At 44.2% G+C, this 20,522-nt stretch overlaps 1 protein-coding gene across 1 annotated transcript in view; it reads left to right on the top strand.

Moving 5' to 3' along the window:
* Positions 1–17,616: 17,616 nt before the first annotated feature.
* LOC143783131 (uncharacterized) overlaps positions 17,617–20,522 on the top strand; it is a 127,378-nt gene continuing 124,472 nt past the window's right edge. The window contains exon 1 of the mRNA XM_077271432.1: positions 17,617–17,714. The gene's annotated coding sequence lies outside the window, so the exon portion shown is untranslated. The remainder of the gene's footprint in view (positions 17,715–20,522) is intronic.

Below are 20,522 nucleotides of genomic sequence, written 5' to 3'. Positions count from 1 at the left end.
TCCCCCTCACTCTCAATTCATTATCATTTGCTCTTCCTCTCTACCCTCAAGCCATCATTTGCTCTCCCGACCCCCAGCTGCAATTCATCATTTGCTGTCCCACATCACCCATCTCCACTTCATCATTTGCTGTCTCCCGTGCCTAACATTCAATTGATCATATTCTCTCCCCACCCCCACACTCATTTATTCATTTGCTCTCCACCATCCTCCACACTCGGTTCATCATTTGACTCTCTCCACCCCCACTCCCAATTCGTAATTTGATTCCCCCCACTCCCAATTCCTCGTTTGCTCTCTTCCCAACTCCTAATTTGTCATTTGCTCTCTCTGCACTATCAATTCATCATTTGCTCTCCCTCACTACCAATTCTTCATTTGCTCTTCATCACAAATTGCTCCACACCCAATTTGTCATTTCCTACCCCCACTCCCAATTCATCATTTGCTCTCCCCACCTGCACTCCCAATTGATATTTTGCTCTCCCCCCATCCCAATTCATCTTTTGCTCTCCCCCAATCCAAATATGTCATTTGCTCTCCCCACCTGCACTCCCAATTTATCTTTTGCTCCCCCCACTCCCAAATTTGTCATTTGTTTTCCTCACTTCCAATTCGGAATTTGCTCTCTCCACTCCCACTTCCAATTCATCATTTGCACTCCACCAATCCAAATTCATCATTTGCTCTCCCCACACTCGCAATTTGTCATGTGCTCTCCCCACACTCCCAATTTGTCACTTGGTCTCCCCCAACAACCAATTCATCATTTTCTCTCCCCCCACTCCCAATTCATCATTGGCTTTCCCCACCCCCCACTCCCAATTCATCATTTGCTCTCCTCCCACTTCCAGTTTGTAATTTGCTCTCCCCTCCCCCATTCCCAATTCGTCATTTGCTCTCCTCTCCCCCCACTCCCAATTCGTTATTTGCTCTCCCCCACTTCTAATTCATCATTTGCTCTCCCCCCACTGCCAATTCTTCATTTGCTGTCCCCACCACCACTCCCAATGTATTACTTTCTCCAACCCAAATCCCAATTCATAATTTGCTCTTCCCCCCACTCCCAATTCTTCATTTGCCCCCAAACTCCCAATTAATCATTTGCTCTCCCCACCCCCCACTCCCAATTTATCACTTGCTGTCCCCTAAGACCATTTAATGAATTGCATTAAAAAAATTTGATATACTTACCTCTCATAGGACTGCCTGCAGCTTCTGGACTGGCATCCTGGCTCCAAGCCTCCCTGCACCAAGATGTATGCCACCGGTGGCAGTGCGCCAGCATACGATACCCTGGTCATGGCCCACGCTTTTTACTTCTGTTCACCAGGCCCCAAACAGCAGTAAGGGCAGTAATGCCCTGATGGCGGTCCTGGGTACACACATGATCCGTGCGCTGTGATTTTTTTTTTTCACACCCATTGACTTTCATTTAGTCTCTGCCATTTTACACGGCCATGCTGCAATTTTTTTTCCTCACCCCAATTCTAGGTAAGGAAAACTGCACATGAACACTGCCTAATTGTATAACGTTGCAAGTGCAATGCGATTTTTTTTTCTCACATTGCGCTCATCGATTTTATACGCAGATGTGAGCGCAGTCAAACGACTCATTCCCACTTGCGATGAAATCGGACAAATGCAATTCGATTAAAAATCAGATTGCATTCGGACCAATGTTATGCAGTGATTCAGTGCTCATCTGAAATTTTTTTTATCAGTTTGGATCGGATTGTGATCGGACTAAGAAAAAATTGCAGCATGCTGCAGGTGGATGCTAATTTCAGATTGCAATCGCCAATACAAGTCAATGGGTGTGAGGAAAAAAATCGTACAGCACTCGGACAATGTGTGTGCCTACCAATTTTTACGCACCAATCTGCTAGAAAACCTTACATTTCATCAGCCTATTACAGTAAATTCCCTGCGTGAACCATCAGAATAGAAAAGATAGAATAGATTTATATCCATAGAATAGATAGAACGATATCAGTCACATTTATAATTAGTGCAATGTGTGTGTAGATTATTGTACGTGTCATCGGGTTACCACGACAGCATGAAGCCACAAAACCACAGCGTCTGATTGCTCCTATTTCGGTGCTGAGAACAAGCACTTCTCATTCATTTTAAATGTGTTTATTTCTTCTGGCAGAACAGGGGTTAATCAGCCATGTTGGAAATCCCTGTGTTCACAGCTGAGCTCAGTTAGCCACTCCTTTCCCTTTATAATCTGGGCTCTGTTACAAATCCTTGTCAAAGCTAGCATTTGCTGCATGGCTAACGGAGGGAGATAAGTTCATATGAGAAGAAGAGTTGGAGGAGTTATTAGTGACTGTTGCTGGTTTGTATGCGTGGTAATTCCTTATTCTTCTCTATTTTGGTTTATTCTCCTACCTTCACACTCTGGAGCATTCCTCTGTTACATGTGAGTGAATATTTTGTATGCCTGAAGTTTTCTGTTAACCCTTGTCCTTGTTGCCTTGTTTGCCACGTTGGTGTACTACGGTGCACAGTAGCGCCCCCTGGGGTGGGGGAAGAGAGCAGATGGAGAGCTAATTCAGGAGATAAAGCAAGGGTGGAGGCCCAGGCATCTTCGCCATCTGAATTATCCCAGAGAGCAGGGCAAGCTAGGACATCTCCTAATGTTAGGGACAGGAAAGGAGCCCCTGGTCCCGGGTCACCCAACAGCTGTGCTGTGACTGTACATGTATTTAATTAATAAATCAATAATTACAGAAAAAAATGGTGTTGGATCCCCGAAATTTTAATAACCAGCAGAGAGAGAGCGGACAGCTCGGGACTGATGTTTATAGCCTGGGAAGGGTGTAGCATAGATAGAGCTTCCCAGGCTATTAACCCTTTCATGACCTTGGGATTTTCCGTTTTTCCGTGTTCGTTTTTCACTCCCCTCCTTCCCAGAGCCATAACTTTTTTATTTTTCCATCAATTTGGCCATGTGAGGGCTTATTTTTTGCAGGACGAGTTGTACTTTTGAACGACATCATTGGTTTTACCATGTCGTGTACTAGAAAATGGGAAAAAAATTCCAAGTGCGGTGAAATTGCAAAAAAAGTGCAGTCCCACACTAATTTTTTGTTTGGCTTTTTTGCTAGGTTCACTAAATGCTAAAACTGACCTGTTATTATGATTCTCCAGGTCAGTACGAGTTCATAGACACCTAACATGACTAGGTTATTTTTTATCTAAGTGGTGAAAAAAGATTCCAAACTTTGCTAAAAAAAATAAAAATTAAAAAATTGCGCCATTTTCCGATACTCGTAGCGTCTCCATTTTTCATGATCTGGGGTCGGTTGAGGGCTTACTTTTTGCGTGCCAAGCTGGCGTTTTTAATTATACCATTTTGGTGCAGATACGTTCTTTTGATCGCCCGTTATTGCATTTTAATGCAATGTCTCGGCGACCAAAAAAATGTAATTCTGGCGTTTCTAAATTTTTTCTCGCTACGCCGTTTAGCAATCAGGTTAATGCTTCTTTTTTATTGATATATCGGGCGATTCTGAACGCGGCGATACCAAAAATGTGTAGGTTTGATTTTTTTTTTATTGATTTATTTTGATTGGGGCGATTGGGGCGAAAGGGGGGTATATTTATTTTATTTTTTTCACATTTTTTTTACTTTTTTTTTTTTACTTTTGCCATGCTTCAATAGCCTCCATGGGAGGCTAGAAGCTGGCACAACGTGATCGGCTCTGCTACATAGCAGCGATCTGATGTTCGCTGCTATGTAGCAGAAATGCAGGTGTGCTGTGAGCGCCGACCACAGGGTGGCGCTCACAGCTACCGTGGATCAGTAACCATAGAGGTCTCAAGGACCTCTATGGTTACAATGTAGAAGCATCGCCAACCTCCGATCATGTGACGGGGGTCAGCGATGCGCTCATTTCCGGCCGCCCGGCCGGAAGCGCCGGTTAAATGCCGCTGTCTGTGTTTGACAGCGGCATTTAACTAGTTAATAGGCGCGGGCAGATCGCAATGACAAGCGTACCTTATATGTTGGACCAGTAGTTGCGTAGTAAATTGCAAAAACACAGCATTTGTAGTATAGGGTAGATAAGGACAATATCCCTTAGGGCTCACAGAACATTTTTGTGGCTCATTGGTCAAATAACCATGGAGAAGACAACATTGAACCTCTCTATAAACATACAGTACAATATCATTTATAGAAAAAGATAATCCAAAGCTCTGGTTATTAATCTATGTATAAACATTTATATCTGTGACTTTATTTGTATTAATGTTTATACTTTTAGAGCACGCAAACCTGTGCAATAAATTTTTAGCCCCAATAGTGTGATGCTGTTCTGGAGCCCATAATATTATTAATTTACAATTATTTATGGAGATGCTAACAAATCAAATGTTCTAAGGAAAATAATGTAAAATGTGCATATGTTTAATAGGCCTCAGTATTCCATCGCATAAAGCTGTTCGGAGGTTACAGTTCTCATTTGAGAGAGTATTAACGTGGACCATAACACTCACTTTTTATAAGCCACTACAAAAAATTGAGCAGGGAAAATATATACACCATAAGGCCGGAGTCACACTAGAGAGGAATACGGACGAGTGCTATGCGAGAAAAAAATCGCATAGCACTCGGACATCTGTTAATCTATGGGGCAGCTCCCATCACTGAATTTTTTCTCGGCCGTATTATACGTGCATTCTGCGATTTGCCTCGTATATCGCCAATGCAAGTCTATGGGTGCAAGAAAAACTCGCACACCACACGGACCATGAGGCTACAATAGAATAGATAGAATAAAAATATACATATAGTACAGGTGTGTGTGTGTGTGTGTGTATATATATATATATATATATATATATATATATATATATATATATATATATATATAGTACAGACCAAAGGTTTGGACACACCTTCTTATTTAAAGGTTTTTCTGTATTTTCATGACTATGAAAATTGTACATTCACACTGAAGGCATCAAAACTATGAAATAACACATGTGGAATTATATACTTAACAAAAAAGTGTGAAACAACTGAAGTTATGACTTATATTTTAGGTTCTTCAAAGTAGCCACCTTTTGCTTTGATGACTGCTTTGCACACTCTTGGAATTCTCTTGATAAGCTTCAAGAGGTAGTCACCGGGAATGGTCTTCCAACAATCTTAAAGGAGTTCCCAGAGATGCTTAGCACTTGTTGGCCCTTTTGCCTTCACTCTGCGGTCCAGCTCACCCCAACCATCTCGATTGGGTTCAGGTCTGGTGACTGTGGAGGCCAGGTCATCTGGCGTAGCACCCCAACACTCTCCTTCTTGGTCAAATAGCCCTTACACAGCCTGGAGGTGAGTTTGGGGTCATGGTCCTGTTGAAAAATAAATGATGGTCCAACTAAACGCAAACCGGATGGAATAACATGCCGCTGCAAGATGCTGTGGTAGCCATGCTGGTTAAGTACGCCTTCAATTTTGAATAAATCCCAAACAGTGTCACCAGCAAAGCACCCCCCACACCATCACACCTCCTCCTCCATGCTTCACTGTGGGAACCAGGCATGTAGAGTCCATCCGTTCACCTTTTCTGCGTCGCACAAAGACACGGTGATTGGAACTAAAGATCTCAAATTTGGACTCATCAGACCAAAGCACAGATTTGCACTGGTCTAATGTCCATTCCTTGTGTTCTTTGGCCCAAACAAGTCTCTTCTGCTTGTTGCCTGTCCTTAGCAGTGGTTTCCTAGCATATATTTTACCATGAAGGCCTGCTGCACAAAGTCTCCTCTTAACAGTTGTTGTAGAGATGTGCCTGCTGCTAGAACTCTGTGTGGCATTGACCTGGTCTCTAATCTGAGCTGCTGTTAACCTGCAATTTATGAGGCTGGTGACTCGGATAAACTTATCCTCAGAAGCAGAGGTGACTCTTGGTCTTCCTTTCCTGGGGCGGTCCTCATGTGAGCCAGTTTCTTTGTAGTGCTTGATGGTGTTTGCAACTGCACTTGGGGACACTTTAAAAGTTTTCCCAATTTTTCGGACTGACTGGCCTTCATTTCTTAAAGTAATGATGGGCACTCGTTTTTCTTTACTTAGCTGCTTTTTTCTTGCCATAATACAAATTCTAACAGTCTATTCAGCTGTGTATCCACCAGACTTCTGCACAACACAACTGATGGTCCCAACCCCATTTATAAGGCAATAAATCACACTTATTAAACCTGACAGGGCACACCTGTGAAGTGAAAACCATTCCCGGTGACTACCTCTTGAAGCTCATCAAGAGAATGCCAAGAGTGTGCAAAGCAGTCATCAAAGCAAAAGGTGGCTACTTTGAAGAACCTAGAATATAAGACATAATTTCAGTTGTTTCACACTTTTTTGTTAAGTATATAATTCCGCATGTGTTAATTCATGATGCCTTCAGTGTGAATGTACAATTTTCATAGTCATGAAAATACAGAAAAATCTTTAAATGAGATGGTGTGTCCACACTTTTGGTCTGTACTGTATGTGTAATCAAGTCTCCGTATAAATGCCCCTGCTCTGTGATAGTCTCAGGTGCATTTATACGGAGACTTGATTACACATAGGTGGATTATATTTATCATCATTAGGCATTTAGGACAACATTGGATCATTCAGAGATCCACAATGAACTTCTGGAGTGAGTTTGCTGCACTGAAAGTAAAGGGGAGAAATAATATTTACCCCCCCACACACACACACTTTTCAGTTTTTGAATTTAAAAAAAAAATAAAAATAACCAATAAATTTCATTCAACTTCACAATTGTGTTCCACTTGTTGTTGATTCTTCACCAAAAATTTACATTTGGAATCTTTACGTTTGAAGCATGATATGTGGGAAAAGGTTGAAAAGTTCAAGGGGCCGAATACTTTCGCAAGGCACTGTAAAGTTGAAGACTGACTGGGTGCAGCTGCTATAGTTAACTTGTCATCCAAAAAGTATGGACATTTCCTATGGGATCAATGCCTGGTTCATTTTAAGGAATGTTAGCTTCCCCACGTTGGTTGTAGACAGGTAGATGCGCATGTCTGTGATGGCACCCCCTGCCATGTTAAACACACATTCCAACAGTACACTTGCCACAGGGCAGGCCAGCACCTCCAAGGCTTAAAGCGCAAGCTCAGGGCATGTGTCCAATTTGGACACCCAGAAGTTAAAAGGGGCAGACCCTTCATTATGTGGAGACTTGTGGACACCTACTCTTCCACCATATTGTAACGCTGCCTCCTGCTAATACGGACCATATCAAATGGTGATGCCAGATGCTGTGGCGTGCTCATAAAGTTTTGACACATTTTGGCCATGCTAACCCTGCCTTCCTAGGACCTGGTGGTTCCCTAGCTGCGTTGGCGACTTCCTCCTAAGCCTCTGCCTTGCTGTTCCACTGAGCCCATGCTGTCAGATGGGAAAGCCATTATTAGTTTTTCTAACAGCTTGTGCTTGTATTCACACATTTTGATATCCCTCTCAAGTGACAGAAATAATGATGGTGTGTTGTCCTTGAAGCAGTGATCCATCAGCTTGGGCAAACAGTAATCTGCACTGGTAACCATACGGGCAACTCGGCGGTCATTCCATAGGCACTGGATCATGTGTTGACTCATGTGTGCCAGGCTGCCCATAGACAACGACAAGCTGTTCTCGGTGGGAGGTATATCATCTGGGTACTCTGTATTCCCTCAGCCACGCTCCAGTGATGCCCGTGAGCTGATCTGAATGTCACCCTGCTGTTAAAACAGTTGTTCCTCCTCCCATACCTCCCCCTTATCATCATCATCATCATCATCCTCACAAACTGTCCCCTGGCTGTACAGTTGGGTTCCTACTGATGTTGGGACAGTAACCCACCCTCCATGCCATGTGTGGACAACAAGCCTGATAATGTTGTGAATTGGCTTTGCTTCTTCTGCATCTCTTCCTCCTGTGCCACCAAGTCATCCGTGAATTGTTTTTTCCAGCAGGCATATAAGTCGTCTAGTAATGCTGATGATAACATCATCAGCACTGGCCATATTGGTGTAATATTCATAGCAGTGCAACATAGTAACATAGTTATTAAGGCTGAAGGAAGACTTTAAGTCCAGCTACTTAAACCCAAAGCCTAACCTAACATGCCCTAGCATGTTGATCCAGAGGAACAACATGGCACACACATCCTGCTTGGAGGCCCACTCATTGGTGGTGAATAGTGATGAGCGAGTATACTCATTGCTCGGGTTTCCCTGAGCATGCTCAGGTGGTCTCCGAGTATTTGTGACTGCTCGGAGATTTAGTTTTTGTTGATACAGCTGCATGATTTATGGCTGCTAGCCAGCCTGAGTACATGTGGGGTTTGCCTGGTTGCTAGGGAATCCCCACATGTAATCAAGCTACCTAGTAGCCACAAATCATGCAGCTGCGGCAAGGAAAACTAAATCTCTGAGCAGTCACAAATATTCGGAGACCACCCAAGTGTGCTCGGGAAAACCCGAGCAACGAGTATACTCGCTCATCACTAGTGGTGAAGTGATGTTGTTCTGCAGAATGACTCAGCCGTACGTGCTGCAGCTATTGCCTGTTGTCGTTTGCACAGTTTCTCCAGATGGAGTTCCACCATGTTGGTATGTTGTATATTAGCCGGTGACTGGGAGCAGAAGTGACGCTGCAACACAGACAGGCAAGCAGCAACAGGATGAGAACGCCGAACATGTGCACACATTCCTTGCACTTTCAGCAGCAGCAGTTCCGTCATGTGTGATTAGTTTTTCAGGAAGCTCTGCAGCACCAAGTTTAGCTATTGCGCCAGGAGATGTGCATCGAACTGAGAGCTGCTTTGAGATTTCACCCATCATTGCACACCACAGGCTGGGCTTGAGGTTCACTGGCACCAACCACTTATCTGTCTGCTGTTTGGTCCCAGTCCACAGCTCCTGTGCATTGTGAGATTTGTCCCTCAAACAGAAAAGCCTACTCTCATTTCCCCCAGCTGTGTTCAAGTTGGTGGCGTAGTTCTTCCTGTCTCCGAATGAGGAGGTGGTGGAGGAAGAAAAGTAGGAGGAGGCAACCTTGACAGATGAACGTCCAACAATACTAGGGGGTGGTAGGACATGAGTTAGAACGCCTGCTGACTCTGCCCCAGTCGCCACTTCATGTATCCCATCGGCAGATAGCGAAATGGAACGTCCCTGGTCATACTTACTGGTCCACATATTGGTGATTATGTGAACCTTGCCACTTATGGCGTTGCACAGTGCACACTTGATTTGGTCCGCAACATGTTTGTGCGGGGTAGGCAAAGCCCCAGTGGCAGCTGGGAACAATGTACTGCGGGACAGTCACTGACATCAGTATTTTACAACTGTACATCTCGACCAGAAAAAATGGCAGTATTTCAGAGCCTAGTAATTTGGAAATGCGTTCATACAGGACAATGGTTCATGGGTGGCTAGGTTGGTATCTCCTCTTTCTCTTGAGGATTTCGAGGATGGGAAGCTGAACATTTCCATCGGATGGTGTGGAGATGCTTGGTGGCACTGGGTGGTAGTGGTGATGCTGTCACATCCTCTCTTTGTGGGAAGGCAGGCCGCCCTGTTGATCGTGAGCAGAAGAAAGAGGTTGAGACCGCAGCAAAAGAGGTAGCAAGAGGAAACCCAGATCTGTCATGCTTTTTAAGGTGTACACTCCACTGCACCTCATGCTTGGAATTCAAATGCCTCGTCATACAGGTCATGCTCAGGTTCAGAATATTTATACCTCATTTCAGTGTCATCTTGCACAGAGTGCAAACCCGTCACTTGTCGGCAGCACATTCCCTAAAGAAATGCCATGCCAAAAAGTTCTCTTGTTCTGGCTTTGGTGTGCTTATTTCAGCGGCGCAGTGGAAAGTAGCAGCCGATGTACTGGCAAGGGGCTGCCCACTGTGCCCTTGCACCTTTGCTCCCTCTTTTGATATGCTCTTGTGGCAGCGTGGCCACCTCCTCTTTCTCTGAACTACACACATCACTAGGATGGCCTCTGCTCCAAGTGGGGTCTAGAATGTCATCATCCCAGGCATCATCTTCCACCAACTCCTTAATCCTGCCTTCCAGGTTGGTCTGCACACTGCAGAAAGATGATGCAATTGGCAACCGAGTTTCATCATCATCTGACATGTGCTGCGGTAGTCCACTCACCGTGTGCACTAGCCCTCCCACGTACTCATCATTCAACCTAACAAGTGGTAGGGCATCAGTGCACTCAGTCTCTTCCACTTATGGAGCAGGGGCAGATGGATGTGCAGCGCCCCAGAGTCCTGGTCGTTGCAGTACTGTGGCTCCGCCACTAAAGGGGAGCTATGGTACGTCTGATGGCACTGAAGGAGTTCATCTGATCAGGTATCACAGACACCAATACATTTCACAGTCGGGCCTCCGGGGGGAGCTAAGGGTTCTATTCATTAGGCCACTCCCCACCATAGTGGGTAAACTGGGGGTCAGGCAGGAAGTTAGATCAGAAAGCTGACTGGGTTGGAACCAGGCAGCACCTTGTGGCAGAGGGTGTTGTGGGGGAAGATACAGTAGGGTCTCTGTCAGGGGTGGGATCCTGACAGAGGCTTGGCAACTTGAACGAATGTAACGGGACCGTGCCTGCTCAGTATAGCGGCGGTGCCCAAGGAAGGACTAGAAGAGAGATAGATTGTGCTGAGTGAGAAACGAGATCACGCAAAAGGAGAAATACCAGTAGGGGTCGTGCTGTAAGACCGAGGCAACATCCTACTGAGGCGCACTACCGGTGGCCGGAACGCCGAGGGAGTATAATAACATTCAGCTTCAAGCAATACTCTAAACAGCGGCAGGACAGTCAGTCTGAGGCGGGCTGTCTAACCTAAATCACCTATGCAGTCTTGGGGGGCAACTTGTGGAGAGGGGCGACTCTAGGGTCCCGGAAGAGCTCCGAGCCTACCCGTCAAACGGGTGCCGTCCCAACCAGAACACCAGGGAGGGACGGAGAATTAGCAGAACATCATCTAATTGAGTTGTGAGGGAACTTAAGAAACAGACACAACAGTTGTGGGGACTTTCCGTAAGCACTGCAGGGAATGACCGCAACACATAGCGCTAGAAGGAAGGCACCGATTTCCACCTGTGAAGGGAACTCTGGAGGTGCCATTGGACCGGCCGGACTTGCGGAGCCTGGTGAACCATATTCTGGACTGAGGACCCAGAGATCTTCAGTAAAGAGGTAAAGAGACTGCAACCTGGTGTCCTCGTTATTTACTGCACTGCACCACTACAGCCTCATCACCATCATCCGTTATACCTATTACACTGTGCGCCCCACGACAGGGTCACGGACCGGGCCTAGCCACCGTGACAATCCCGGAGCAGAGACTCAGAGGCCCGGCACCGGGTACCCCTCGGCCCTGCGGCAGTGGGGGCGCTACAGATGGGCCACAGAACCCAAGCCAGTGGAGTCATCAAAAAGCAGAAGAGACTGCTACATAGGGCTCAGACTGCTTGGCTGATTTAGAAGGGGATGAAGTGGAAGCTGGATGACCATGGTGCTCTGGTGCAAACTGCGTGCTTTCTGCACTGGAGCGGGTGGAAGATAATATGAAAGAACTGGAGCCACTCTCAGCCATCTAACACCTTTTCAACATCTTGTGGCCTCACCATTTGTGCAGTGGTATTCAGGCCTAGAAATGACGAATAACATCCTGTCATCTTTGTGCACCAGACAAAGGTGTAGTATTTGGGCACATAGCATGTACAGACCAACCACGTCCTCTCCCTGCATCAGCTACACCACTGCCACCAACAGCAGCTACACCAGCACCACCACGGCCAAGTCCACGTCCCTTATTTGATGCTCTCCTCATTTTTAGAAGTTGATTTTCTGAAGACTACTTCCAGAGAGATGGCAGAAGAGTAAATTTATTTATTTGCAATAGTACTAGAAAAAACACAGTGGTCCTGAAAAATTGTTTCTTTGGCCCAGAAATGTCAACTAGATGGCAGGTGTCAATTTTTTATTTCCCAGACTAGTAAAAACACACACACCAGTCAAGAGAAATTATTTTTTGGGCCCAGAAATGTCAACTAGATGGCTGGTATCAGATTTTTATTTCCCAGACTAATAAAAAACACACCAGTCCAGAAAATTCCTTTTGGGGCCTAGAAATGACGACGAGATAGCTGATGGGATATATTGATTTGCAGAACTACTAGGAAACACACAGCGGTCCTGAAAAATTAATTATTTAGCCCACTAATGGCAATGAGACAACTGATACCAATTATTTATTGCTCAGACTACTAGAAAACACAGAGGATTAAATTAACAGTAATTCCACAGGTGGGGGGTGCAGAGTACACACGACAGCTTTAAGGACAGTACCCCCATGGCCAGGGGATGCAGAAAACACACAGCTGCTTAAAGGACAGTATTCCCACAGGCGGGGGGTGCAGAGTACACACAGCCGTAGTAGCAAAGTACTCCCACAGATATGGGTTGCCTTTCAACAAGTTTTATTAGACTGGCGAACCTGAACAGGAAACCAAACATACAGTAAAACATCTGTGTTCGGAGTTTGGTACCAGACACCAGGTGTCCAGCACAAAACCCGAACTTTTGAATTCACGTTCGCCCATCCCTACTCAGCATGTATCAAATGTAAATTCTGACATGCACTCAGTAAGAGCTTGTCACTGTGCAATATTCTTTTTAAAGCGCAGTGCCAGTGACTACAGTCACAGTTTTGGTTCAACCCTTTAGGGTTTTCCCCAGAACAAAGTATATTTTAATCAATAGATCTATAGATCTATTCATAAAAAAATTCTACAATTGGATGTGTAAAAAAAATGTTCCTGTGCTGAGATAATCTTATAAATGTGCCCCTGCTGTGTACTGTGTATTGGCTGTATCTGACCGTGCTGGGACACGGTCTCATCATACCACATCTCTTCACCAGGGGAAGATGCAAAAAAAGCATACAGACATTACAGCAGGGATCACAGCTGATTCTTTCTGTGAGACAAAACATTTTATTACCTTTTTATAAGCAATGTTTAAATTCAAAGAAAGAAGCAGCTGTGATCCCCTGGTGTCCTGTCTGCATTCCCTCTTGTGTCCTCTCCTGCCCAGGAACTGTGGTGTGATCAGACCATGTCCCTGTACTGTCAGAAACAGGCATTACACAGTACACAGCAAGGGCATATATCTGAGAGTATCTTATTATCTATTATTAACATTAACTTTGTTCATGGAAAAACCCATTTAAGTATACATTTAAATTCTACTAAGCAATAAATTGCAAAATCGCTTATTTTTACAAGTACTATCCGATAATATGCAACTGTGAAGATGGGAATAACCCTTTCAGATCTTGCATAGTCTCTTTGCTACTGATTTGTCTATACTTCAAAAGGAAACCTGTCAGCAAGTTTTTAGACCATAAACTAGCAATCTATGTAAAGCGTCTGAAAGGCTGATTATGTCTATACCTTTGTATTATAAGCTCATTTCTCTGTTTTTCTAGAAATGCAATGGTGAATGTTTATGCAAATGAACTTGGAAGTGCAGAGGGCTTGGTCTGCCCTTACAGCTCTGCAGCCTTTCTCCATACTTGTCTTCCCGCCGCCGCTAGCCAGATAACAGAGATGCGGGTATGCCAAAGAGAACCATATGCTGAAATTTATAAGACTAGTTAGACAATCCAAGGTGAAGATGGCTCTGATTCATCAAAACCAGTGATTTTCCCTCTGGTCTTGATGAGGCGGTGTACTGGAGTGAGATGCTCTGACGAGTGGCATGTATCTCTGATATGGGACAAATTTATGACGAGCGGGGGTCACTACCCTCCCGCATCACCCCAGCTCTCCCCACTTTGTCGGAGCTGGGTGAAAGTAAAACGAGAATGCCAAAAGTTGCAAAATTTTAGCGAATAATTGCATTGTACCAATGTTTTGTGCTTTTACAAAGCTTTTTATACCAGAATTCTGCCATAAAAGTTTTGATGAATCAAGACCAATGCATCAGTGCAGTAAGTAGTGGGCAGTTCAGTAAAGTAGTAGGACGAATCAGAGATCAGTAACGTTAAGGTTGCAGTGCCGACTACACATTACAATGGGAATGAAGCAGAAAAAAAGTCAAACTAAATCAATCAGGATTCAAATATAATAATGCAACTCACAGAAACCAATAAACCTTGCTAGGGAATACACCACCATCACCACCATGACTGTCATTCAGGCCTCAGCCTTTAATTCTCATTTAAAAGACTAGTTCAGACCAAGAGGCATAAGCCTGTATTTGGCACTACATTCAGAGAGTGCAGTTGTTTATATATTTTATGCTTCATTGCTGAGAAAACATTTTCTAGTTAATTAGAATTCCTTCCTCCCCCAATACCTCCTTGGCAGCTCAGTTGGATGAAGTCCACAGAACAGAGGAATCAGCTATTCTTCGAATCAGATCTTACTGAAGAAACATGCCAAGACTCGTGTCTCTTGTTTGCAAACTCTGTCAAACAGTCACAATGAATTCATCCAACATAATAAATCTTAAGTGTTTTGAAGGTAAACAGTTACACTTAATAGATTGTTATCTCAGAGTGAGCTGATGAAAGACGTCTATAGAAGTTTTCCAACCGAGCTCCTCAGTAATGTGAAAACTGTCAAGTACATCACACCTATAATATGCACTCTCAGCATAGACTTGAAGCATGCTCACTTTTCCCTCTCAACAGTAGTTACAGAAAGACAGAAAAGCACTTACTTCACGGGAGGACAAACTATATTTGAAATATATGGAGACAAGAAAATGGGGAGGGTGGCGGGGCACAGACAGCTCCATAGATGCTTCTATGATCCCATTATACAGTATATTAAAGGGAATCTGTCAACCCTTTGTATGTAAGATAATAAGCTCAAAAGTTTAAAAGGGTTATCCAAGACTAAACAATTTATTAATATGGGCCTAAGAACTGACACTGAGGTAGCTGCTAATGCCTGGCTGTTGTGCCCAGCACTAATTTCTACCAGCATAGAACAGTCACAGGCCACTGCTGCCGGCAATTCAGCGGCTTCCGCTGACATCATGTCAACAGAGCAGTGGCTTCTCTTCCACTCTTCAATGTTGACAGGGCATAACTGCCAACATCATGCTGATTGACAGCTGGCTCATCACTGTCTAATTGTCAGCAGTCACGCCGCATCGATAGAGCAGCACAGAAGAGCTGCTCTGTTGACATGGAGCAGCTGAATCGCCAGCAGGAGCAGTTAGTGACCGCTTTGAACCGGCGTCTGGTAGAATGGTCACACTTTTTTTGTGCTGAAAACACCCCTCTGGGCTTATACATGATTCATTGCTGGTGGGGGAGGGGGGGGTTGGGTAGCCGAAGACATCATACTCACTCTCCCGGTGTCATCGCTGCATATCAGTCCCTACAGCTCCGGTGCTGGCATCTCTCTTCCTGTTTTCCTTCCTGTGCTCACATGGTACCGCTCATTAAAGTAATGAACATGCACGCGTCTCCACTCCCATAAGCGTGGAGCGCATATTCATTACTTTAATGAGCGGCACCACTGACCGCTCAGCACAGGAAGGAAGACAGGAAGAGAGATGCCTGCACCGGAGATGCAGGGACTGATATGCAGCGATGACACCAGAAGGGTGAGTAGGACTGGGGGAGGGTGAGCCATGCGATATTTACCTGCCCATGCCTGATTTAAACAGAAATGATCTATTATTTGTCCAAATTGTTTTACAAGGACATTTCCCTACAGTCAAAGAACCTAGCCTTCTCTTTAAATTTTTTATTGTCAGTGCATTGGCATATTGGTCTCTTTTGAAAACTTTCTACATGTGGAATACTACTTAGAACAAGCATGTCAGAGATTTTAATTTGACAGGACTTTCTTAACCCACAAATTCCTAATAACACAGGCCAGGAAGGTCACGAGTACCATGCGCTCTGATCTTTGGAGCGAACAGCTCTCTGCTGTCCCCTATCGCCCGGACAATTACATGATTGGCCAACAATCAACGGAGAAGGCCGCAGCCTGTTCGCATCACTAGGCCAGTTATCGGAAAACTAATGGTGAGCGTATGGTCTATACACATCCGGATTCCAACACCTGGAATATGTGTATACACCCTGGTACAGTCAGTGCTAACTCCACGATAACCACAAACTACTTGCTGCCTTCACCAATCCATCAATTGGACACCGTTACGGTAGCTTAGCTTATCACTCTGAGGGCTCCTTCTCACTTGCGGCCGCGCAGCAATACATGGAGCTGCATGCTCCACTCTGGAGTGCCGGCGCCTGAGCAGGGTTTTAATGAGACTAAGACTTATTTCTCGCAAGTGAGAAGGAGCCCTTAGGCGTAGTTTACAGAACATAAGGAACTATTACATTTCTATATATAATCTAAAGGGAGGCAGTATTTATGAAAAATATACAAAGGATTTCAGGAGAGAAGGACAGAGCTTCGCTTGAAGCCATCAGTAAACGGGGTCCCTGTATGTCTCTGCAGATCATAATTGAGCTTGATCTTCTTTCAGACCCTGTGCCAGGTTGGGGGATGGTCTCAACCCTTCAAGATTGTAGGAAATCACAACTTATGCAATAACTTCTCATAGTGGACCCATTCAATAACGTAGACCCATTCAAATGAATTATTTAAATAAATAATTAAAAAAAACAGCATGGGCACCCCTCTATTCTTGATAACCAACCTTGCAGAAGCTGGCTGCTGAGGGTTGCAGCCCCCAGCTGTGAGTTTTGTCTGGTTGGTTAATAAAATAGGGGGGAACCCATGTCGGGTTTTTCATTCATTTATTTCCCAACAATCGCAGCCAGCAGCTGTGGAATACCCCCATCCTTCGCACCTGCTGTCACTGTTATTAGCGAAAGCAGGTGTCGGATGATGGGGGTAACAGTCCCAAAATCCACCACCTGCTGTCGTTCGGACTAATATAACGCTCATCATTCTCCTCTGCTGACGACAGAGCAGGGGAGAATGATGACAGCCGGCTTCAGCACCAGCCGCCGGGGAACAGCGCTTACTGTAGCGTTTCTTCCCCGGCGGCTGTCCATGTTGTACTGATGCAGCACATGGGTGGCACACGGTTGCCACACGTAGTACACACACACGGACATGGATATCTCCGGTACTGATTTTTCCGGTACTGGAACTATACGGACGTGTGAAACTGGCCTTACTATCAGTATTTTATCAGTAATTTTCACATATAGAAAAATAAAGAAAAATTGAAAAGCTTCTCCTATCCATTCCAGTGTTAATCACAGAGCGCTCGCGAATTGTACACTGATGGCATCCGTGCTCCGTCAGTGATTTTCACGGACCCAAAGACTTGTTCTTTTGATCAAAAATGGACATTTCTCAGTGACATATAAATAGTCCCACAGATTATAATAAATACAAAAAAACACTGAGCAAGTACATGAAGAACAGATGTCTGAATGAGGCCTTACTATTATGTATCCTTTTGTTTAACTAAGAATAAGTAAAATTTTACTAAATGAATACTTCAGCTATTTCATTACGTATAACCTGACCTGCATTTCTAATACATGTTTACATTTCTATCGTGTGCTTTATTAACCAGGAAATGAGGAAATACAAAAAATATGGCAGGAAGCTGAAGACACCGCAGCTTGCACAACCTTTACTCTTGCTGAATAACAGCAGTTTTCTGAAGCCACTTGCAGGTAATCTGCTAGTTGTAAGTGCCTTGAAAAAGTATTCTTACCGTTTACTTTTTCACATTTTTTCTGGTTACACCATCAAACTTTGTATTTTATTGGGATTTTCTGTAGTCTACCTACCCAAATTAGTAAGCATTTGTGAAGTGTGAAGGAAATGATACGTGGTTTTCTAAATATTTTTAAAATATACATCTGAAAATTGTGATGTGTAATTGTATTCAGTCCACCTGAGTCATTGCTTTGTAGGATCAACTTTCTCTGCAATTACTGCTGCAAGTCTTTTGTTGTATGTCTCTACCAGCTTTGCACATATAAAGTCTCACATTTTTGCCCATTTTTCTTTGCAAACTAGCTCAACTTGGGTGAGATTGGACGGAGGCATATGTGGAGGATCGGAATGACAACCCAGTGTACCCGGTGCCCTAGATAAATGGGGGCTCACATGTCGTTGGGGACACCAGCACACTATGGGGCCCATGAGTCGTGGGCCCACCCCCACCGCATCGTTGTTTCAAATACTCACCTCTCCCCATTCCTCGCAGCTCTGCTATCTTTATTATCTTCTGACTTGTGACGTTTATGTACCCTCTGTGCCGAGCAGTGCAGAAAGCCAGAAAATGGTGAGGAAACTGGAGCTACACGGAACGAAAGAGGAAAGTATTTGATTATTTATTTTTTATGTACGGAGTATTATATGGGGCAAATTATACTATATGGAGCACTATGTGGGTCATTATTCTGTATGTAGCAATATATGGGGCCCTTTATTCTGTATGGAGCACTATCTGGGCAATTATTCTGTTTGGAGCATTATTTGGGGCCCATTATTCTTTATGGAGCAAAATTTGGAGCCAATAATATATGAAAGTACGGTATGTACTGTATGAAGGACTATGTAGTGCTCATAATACTCATAATATTGTGTGGACGACTATGTGGTGCCCATAATACTGTATGGAAGACATAATAGAAAATAAGTGCTGGACTGTTGTGAATTTGGATTCTGGGCTCCCCCGGTGGCTACTGGTGGAATTGAACTTGTGACATCATCTTCCCTGTTCACCTGTTCTGATTAGATCTGGGTGTCGCTATATAACCTGGCTTCTCTGTTAGATGCTTGCCGGTCAACAATGTTATCAGAAGCCTCTCTGTGCTTGTTCCTGCTCCCAGACATCTACTAGATAAGTTGGACATTCGTCCATGTTTTGTTTTTGTATTTTGGTTCCAGTTCACAGCTGCAGTTTCGTTACTGTGTCTGGAAAGCTCTTGTTGATCAGGAATTGCCACTCTGGTATTATGAGTTAATGCCAGAGTCCTAAAGTAATTTCTGGATGTGTTTTGTTAGGGTTTTCTACTGACCATGAAAGTATGCTTTCTGTCTTCTGCTATCTAGAAAGCGGACCTCAAATTTGCTAAAACTATTTTCCTGCTGCGTTTGTTGTTTCATCTCATATCACCGCCAATATATGTGGGGGGCTTCTGTCTCCTTTTTTTGGGCATTTCTCTAGAGGTGAGTCAGGTCTTATATTTCCCTCTGCTAGCATTATTTAGTTCTCCGGCCGGCGCTGGGCATATAGGGATAAAAAGTAGGACATGCTACCTGGCTACTTCTAGATGATGCGGTAGGTTTAGTTCATGGTCAGTATAGTTACATCTTCCAAGAGCTTGTTCCTATAGAGGCTTATGCTAGTTCTCTGGCCATGGAGATCATGACAGTTTGACCGGCCCACTAAAGGGTTAAAATCCTTGGCTGAGAAAGGAGAGAAATAAGAAGTCTGCTGAGAGTTTTTTTTTTTTTTTTTTTTTTTCTGTGCTCTTAATTGGATCACTTGCCAGTCTGTCTATGCTGCAGTCTTTCTTTTTTTTCTCTCTCCTTATAATCTTTGAATGGCTTTGTGTTCACCTGTTAATAATGGATCTTCAGAGTGTAACTGCAGGTTTGAATAATCTCACCACGAAAGTACAAAATTTGCAAGATTTTATTATTCATGCTCCGGTATCTGAGCCGAGAATTCCTTTGCCGGAATTCTTCTCAGGGAATAGATCTAGCTTTCAGAATTTTAGAAATAATTGTAAGCTATTTTTGTCCCTGAAATCTCGTTCTGCTGGAGACCCTGCACAGCAGGTTGGGATTGTGATTTCCTTGCTCCGCGGCGACCCTCAAGACTGGGCTTTTGCATTGGCACCAGGGGATCCTGCGTTGCGCAATGTGGATGCGTTTTTTTTGGCCTTGGGCTTGCTGTATGAGGAACCTCATTTGGAACTTCAGGCAGAAAAAACTTTGATGTCCCTATCGCAGGGGCAAGATGAAGCTGAAATTTACTGCCAAAGATTCCGTAAATGGTCTGTGCTTACTCAGTGGAATGAGTGTGCCTTGGCGGCTACTTTCAGAGAGGGTCTCTCTGATGCCATTAAGGATGTTATGGTGGGGTTCCCTGTGCCTGCGGGTCTGAATGAGTCCATGACAATGGCCATTCAGATCGATAGGCGTCTGCGGGAGCGCAAACCAGTGCACCATCTGGCGGTGTCCACTGAGAAGACGCCAGAAAGCATGCAGTGTGATAGAATTCTGTCCAGAAGCGAGCGGCAGAATTTTAGACGGAAAAATGGGTTGTGTTTCTATTGTGGGGATTCTACTCATGTTATATCAGCATGCTCTAAACGTACTAAAAAGCTTGATAAATCTGTTTCCATTGGCACTTTACAGTCTAAATTTATTTTGTCTGTGACCCTGATTTGCTCTTTGTCATCTATTACTACTGACGCCTATATCGACTCTGGCGCCGCTTTGAGTCTTATGGATTGGTCCTT

Source organism: Ranitomeya variabilis, chromosome 1, assembly GCF_051348905.1.
Source record: "Ranitomeya variabilis isolate aRanVar5 chromosome 1, aRanVar5.hap1, whole genome shotgun sequence".
NCBI classification, from domain to species: domain Eukaryota; kingdom Metazoa; phylum Chordata; class Amphibia; order Anura; family Dendrobatidae; genus Ranitomeya; species Ranitomeya variabilis.
This window is presented reverse-complemented; position numbering and strand designations above follow the sequence as displayed.